Raw genomic sequence first — 6,057 nt, 5'->3', positions numbered from 1 at the left:
GGGGGGGGGGGAGTCTGCGAAGAACATACAAAACCCATTTGAAGTGTTAGAAATGATAGATTCACAGTGACTGCATAACAAGCAATCTCGCCTGGATCTAAAAATTGATTTGCATAACGTAGACCTGAAATTATTTTTGGTTCTATACCGTAGCTATAGAAAGTACAAGAAAGAGGTTCATTCTCAAAAGTATACTGAAAGAAGATTGTATACTGAAATTTCTGCGGATTATGCCTTTCATTTAGCACAGTGCTGTATTATTTCTGCCCATTATAGTCTTGCATCTATTTTGAAACATCAAAGCATCTCAAGTGCTATTGTCAAAATAAGATTTTTGGAAAGTAAATTGTTCTATTTCACTTGGGACTCTCTAAATAAGATGGCATTTCAGGATCCTTTCCGTAGTTCCAATCAATTCAGCCATTTATAACTACTGCTATGTTCTTGTAAACACTGTGACTCGCAGGAGCCTAAATTTATATTCATTTTAAAATGGAAGAAAACTTCCCAATATTGGGCTTGAAATGCTTGTGGTCACAAGATGGAAATTTGTGTGAACAAGATACTGTTCTGTGTCTCAATAGAATCAGAATTGCAGAATTGAGATTCATGAAGTCCAAACCCCTGCAATCCATGAATCCAAACATAGGGTCCCCCATCCAAAATGAAACCATACTATATCCTGCTTAGCTTTTGCAAATGTGTGAGCACTGGGGTATTTTTTTGCTGCATGTGGGTGTTCTGTGGCATTTATTGACTTATCAATAAAACAGCACCACATCTTTGTGAAGGGAGCAAGGTTGGTTGTTTTGCTTCTGTCAAGTCCCTTTGGGGGCTGATTGTGAGACTGGCATGCAAAGAGACTGGCATGTGCAGAACGAAACTATTTGCACTTGGGAGTACTACACCGAAGCTGCCTCTCAGCTGCTTTGCTGAATGGTTTTGGTGCTAGTTTGTCGCTGCCCCTGCCATATTGCTTTGCTTCCGATGAGGGCCAATCCAATGTCATATTGCCTGAAGCAAAACCAACCAACCCAATGGCATCCACTCTCCATTGATTATTATGGGGTACAGTTGCTGGGAAACTCTACTGTGCAATAGCCTTACTGTACCCTCCAGGTTTGATCTGTCTGTCGCCCAAGTCTGCTGCCTTGTGGTAAGGACATCGCTGTTTCTAACTTAAGGGAAAAGCCTACCTAAATGGTTGTACATGTGACCCTTAAAAGTACTTTTACTGCAAATTCTGTTGCTGGACTGTCACTGGCTCCTCTCTTTACTCATAGAAATGGTCTAGAGGTGTACAGCGAGTGACATGAAAAAATGAGGAAGATCATAGATCTCGGCTGCAACATATTCTGTAATCCTGAAACTCTGTTTTGGAGATAACAGAATTTTCCCTATATGCTGCTGAGCTTACAGTGTTTTGTTCATGCTAGCAGACAATTCTTTTTTTAATGGCCAAAATTCTATAAACTGCCACTTAGTGTAAACTTTATAGGGCCAAAATTATTGTTATTATTTATGTAATTAATTTCTATACCACCCTATACCTGAAGGTCTCAGAGTGGTTCACATAAAATGAAAGCCACTGGCCCGAATCAAAGGGAGCTGGGAATTTTCACGATATAGAAATATTTTCCCATTCCCCTGCCCCTCCCAGGGAAGTGAAGAAAGTCGGTTGTTGCCTTGGAGATTTGGTATTACTTACATGGGAAGGTATAGTGCATTTGAGTTGGATCCAGAGTAAGGCTGAAAATCCTATACTCAGTTACCAGGGAGTAAACTCTATTGAATTTAGTAGGATTCGAAGAAAACATGTATAGGATTACACTGTTCGTTAGTTCAACATGAGTGCCATTTAAATAAGCAGGACAAGTCCATAATGACTTACCGTCTTTTTTGCTCTATGACTCACTTTTTCCCTCCTAAAAAGTAAGGGGAAATGTGTGTGCGTCTTATGGAGTGAATACAGGCTGCGCAGCTATCCCAGAAGCCAGAACAGCAAGAGGGATTGCTGCTTTCGCTGCGCAGCGATCCCTCTTGCTGTTCTGGCTTCTGGCATTCAGAATATTTTTTTTCTTGTTTTCCTCCTACAAAAACTAGGTGCGTCTTATGGTCTGGTGCGTCTTATAGAGTGAAAAATACGGTAACTCTTACTGATTTCTATTGGAAGAAAGTTCTGTTAACTCACTCTGGATCCAGCTCCTTGTTTTTTGAAAAAATACTGCAGTTTTTACAAACAAACAAAGGGCCTTTTTATTTTAGTTTTTAAGACACAGTATATATAACTGATTTTTTTAAAGAGAGAGAAAAATCACTTACATTCTGTGATCTTCAGAGATGGCACCTAAATGCTACTCATTTAGCAATGCTATCATATGCATGTTCACTCAGAAGTGAGTCACATTTATCTGGGAGTAAAACCCATTGATTTATGGAGGGCTTATTTCTGTAGACATACAGTGGTGCCTCGCAAGACGAAAAGAATCTGTTCTGCGAGTCTCTTCGTCTAGCGGTTTTTTCGTCTTGCGAAGCAAGCCCATTGACGGATTAGCGCTATTAGCGGCTTTTAGCGGCTTATCGGCTTAGCGGATAAGCGGCTTAGCGGCTTAGAAAAAGGGGGGAACCCACAGGAACTCGCAAGACATTTTCGTCTTGCGAAGCAAGCCCATAGGAAATTCGTTTTGCGAAGCACCCCCAAAACGGAAAACTCTTTCGTCTAGCGAGTTTTCCGTCTTGCGAGGCATTCGTCTTGCGGGGCACCACTGTACATAGGATTGCATTGGAAGCAATGCTAGACAAGAGTTAAGTGGAATGTTGTTGCTGCAGTTATCTTTGTCCAGTTTAACTATATTTTATTGCTGATATGAATGGAACTGAAGGAGGCAAATTGTTGGTCATTGTATGCCTTTAGTGGCTGCCTCAGTTTTTTGTTTTCAGAAATGCCTCTGTTTCCTTGGAACCCTTTATGTGATGCACTGAAATGCCTTGATGCGTGCCTCAGAAACATGATGTTGTTGATACATTGTGCTATAAAGTATGCTGGTGATTATTGTATGTGCTGCCTTGACTTGAATAAAGACATTTGAGCTCAATTTACTCTTTCAACATTTTGTTTTCCCTCCTTCATTTCTCCTCCCCGCAATCTGGTCATCTGGTGTGTCTTGTTTTAAAAGTGCTAATGCTCTAAATTTTCCTATATGCTTAACAGTGAACCCCACTGACTTAAATCATAGTTCTATGTACCGTGCAATAGTAAACATGGTGTATGTACTGTACCTTTCCCAAGTACCTGTGTCTGACTCTGAAAATACAGGTGTTAATCCTGTTTAGAGAGAATCTGCATGTTTCATAAGGGTCCCGAGATTTACCGTATTTTTCGCTCTATAAGACGCACCCGACCATAAGACACACCCAGTTTTAGAGAAGGAGAACAAGAAAAAAAATACTCTTTCCCTCTCTGCACAGCACCTCTCCAGCAAAGCAGGAGGAGAAAGGGAAGGGGCTCCATTTCTCCTCCCGCTTTGCTGAAGGGGCGCTGCGCAGCTTTCCCTCTCTGTGCAACGCCTCTCCAGCGAAGCGAAGTCAGAAGAGCAAGAGGGATCGCTGAACAGCGAAAGCAGTGATCCCTCTTGCTCTCCTGGCTTCAGCGATAGCTGCCCGGCCTGCATTCGCTACATAAGACGCAAACACATTTCCCCTTAATTTTTAGGAGGGGAAAGTGCGTCTTATAGAGTGAAAAATATGGTATACTGTTTTATAGGCCAAAACCAGCATCCTGAATTGGGCTTGGAAACAAACTCTGATGCCTCTTGCTTGTCAGGACAGATGAGTGTATAAAAGGTAGGTTACCTACAAGCGTAAAATTTTTGTCTTTTGTCCTGTTTGCCACTGGCTTGTCTCCCCTAGAAGGGAATGTTCCTCAGTCCATCCCATTCTCTATGCCTTCATTAATATATAGGATTCTTCCTGTTCCTCCACTTGTCTCTTCAGTTAGACTTAAAACAGTAGGAAAATAATACACATGGGTGGTAGTCAACTAAATTTTACTCAGAGTAGGCCTGCTGAAATTAATGGACCTAATTCAGTCATGTTCGTTAATTTTAATGAGTCTGTTCTGAATAAAGTTTCCTGAATACCATCCATTAAGTGTGGGATGTAATCAATTGGTGCAGTCAAATGCAACATGTCTCATTTCCCTCGCATGGGCACAGGCAGGGGAACATCCAGTCAGTGTAACTTCCTCTTCCACTGGTCTGGAGCATCCTCCCCCTGCATGTGACCTGGGAGATGGACATGGTCCTGGCTGACTCCATATAACAGCCGAGTCATGCAGCCATTTTCTCAGCTGTGGTTTTTCTCTTGTCTTGCTTGCTGCCATGCTGCTCTCCTGCAGCCCTTTTGTTGTCTTAATGCAATTTTGTTGTCTGCAGCACATGAGTCCAGTCTCCAAGTGAGATGAACTCAGTTTGTTTATGTAACTACCAAGTAAAGCCTGCCTTTCAGGGATCAAATTGTGAACTGAAATGTGAGTAAACTTTTTGTTACTTTACTCAGAAAGACTCTTGTGTCTCTATTCTTTTAAGAGGGATTAAAAGGGACACCGGGAAATAATCTTAACTAAGAGATTCAAACGAATCTGCAAACTAGCTTCCAGCTATATTGAGGGAAATCTGCTCTGCTACATCACTTGCTAGCGTGAATGAAGGAAGGATAGTATTCATTCAATATATCCTTTCTTACTATCCTTAACATTCCCACATTAAGTCTAATTGAAGAGACAATTCCCCCGTATTCACTTTCCTCAACAATTTATTCTTCTTATGTGCTTTAACTTACATTTGTATATCTAATGTTGTTCTGTGTACTTTGATATGAACTGTAATAAGCTGCAGCTTTAAAAAAATGGTAATCCTCTCAAGATGGCCTCCCACCAGCAGAACTGGTCCAATTAGATTCATCATCTGATCTAATTGGTCTCTGTCAGGCCGTCCCGTCCCCTTTGTCCCTGAATTATTTATCACAGAGAAAATGGCATTGCTCTTTCCTTTTGGTGTCTTTCTAGAGTCCATCAGCTTTGACCTGAAGGATTACCCATTAGGGAATATTGGGTCAGTGAATTTCCATACAAATTGGATTTTTGCGTCCCTGCCGGGACCATGTGTTGTCACTGTGGTGATTTATGTTTTTCCATGTAAAAACTGCTCTCAACAACTGGGCAGACTTCAAACCTCAGATTGTAATTATTTTGGATCACGGCAGACTTGGTTGGATTAGGAGTTTCAGGGCTGGATATCAAGCACAGATCAGTATTCCATTTCCATTGTCTCCAACCAGGGATGTCCTTTTTGCAAGGAAAGGGGTGACAATAATAATAATAATACCCCGCCCATCTGGCTGGGTTTCCCCAGCCACTCTGGGCAGCTCCCAACAGAAAAATAAATAAGTGATAAAACATCAAACATTAAAAACTTCCCTAAACCGTTCAGATGTCTTCTAAAAGTCAGATAGTTGTTATTTCCCTCTTTTTTTTAAAGAAATATTTATTAAGATTTCACAAAGACAAACATACAAAAACACATAATAACAAAAGAGAAAAAATTTTAAAAAAAGATAAATAAAACATACAGAAACAACAAGTAAAATTAAAAACAATTTTTTGTCATAACATAAAACTCGTTTGCTTGTTTCTTTAACTTCCTCACACGTCCCCTTCTTGTATTCCCATTTAAATAATCAAATCAGCAAATCCTTACCCTCTTTCATTTATCTTATCTCTATAACTTAACATTTTATAACTCAGTATTTTCATACATTATCAATTCATTTTTGCATATTCTTATTAACTTTGTTGCCAATACCCCTTATTTCCAATCCAACACCATTTTAGTTATTTTTTTTTATAACCTAATTAACCCTTCTTCCATATTCTTAAAGCATTACAGTTGGAAACCACTCAATTTCTATCCAACATCATTCTAACATTCATTAATTTTACAATATTTCTGTAAATAGTCTTTAAATTTCTTCCAATCTTCTTCCACCGCCTCTTCTCCC

The 6,057-nt window shown here is 40.0% G+C and overlaps 2 long non-coding RNA genes across 2 annotated transcripts; one reads left to right on the top strand and one right to left on the bottom strand.

Moving 5' to 3' along the window:
• On the bottom strand, window positions 1-2,292 carry LOC310745576. Its single transcript, XR_014540165.1, has 2 exons — window positions 2,146-2,292; window positions 1-1,886 (listed from the first exon to the last, which is right to left on the bottom strand). It is a non-coding gene; the product is annotated as an uncharacterized lncRNA (long non-coding RNA).
• Window positions 2,293-2,329: 37 nt separating this feature from the next.
• Window positions 2,330-3,095, top strand: LOC310745581. The gene is made up of 2 exons (XR_014540177.1): window positions 2,330-2,465; window positions 2,776-3,095. It is a non-coding gene; the product is annotated as an uncharacterized lncRNA (long non-coding RNA).
• Window positions 3,096-6,057: the final 2,962 nt, after the last annotated feature.

Source organism: Podarcis filfolensis (assembly GCF_964270895.1).
Source record: "Podarcis filfolensis genome assembly, chromosome: 12".
Taxonomy (NCBI): Eukaryota; Metazoa; Chordata; class Lepidosauria; order Squamata; family Lacertidae; genus Podarcis; species Podarcis filfolensis.
The sequence above is the reverse complement of the archived record's forward strand: the minus strand, read 5'-3'. Positions and strand labels throughout refer to the sequence as shown.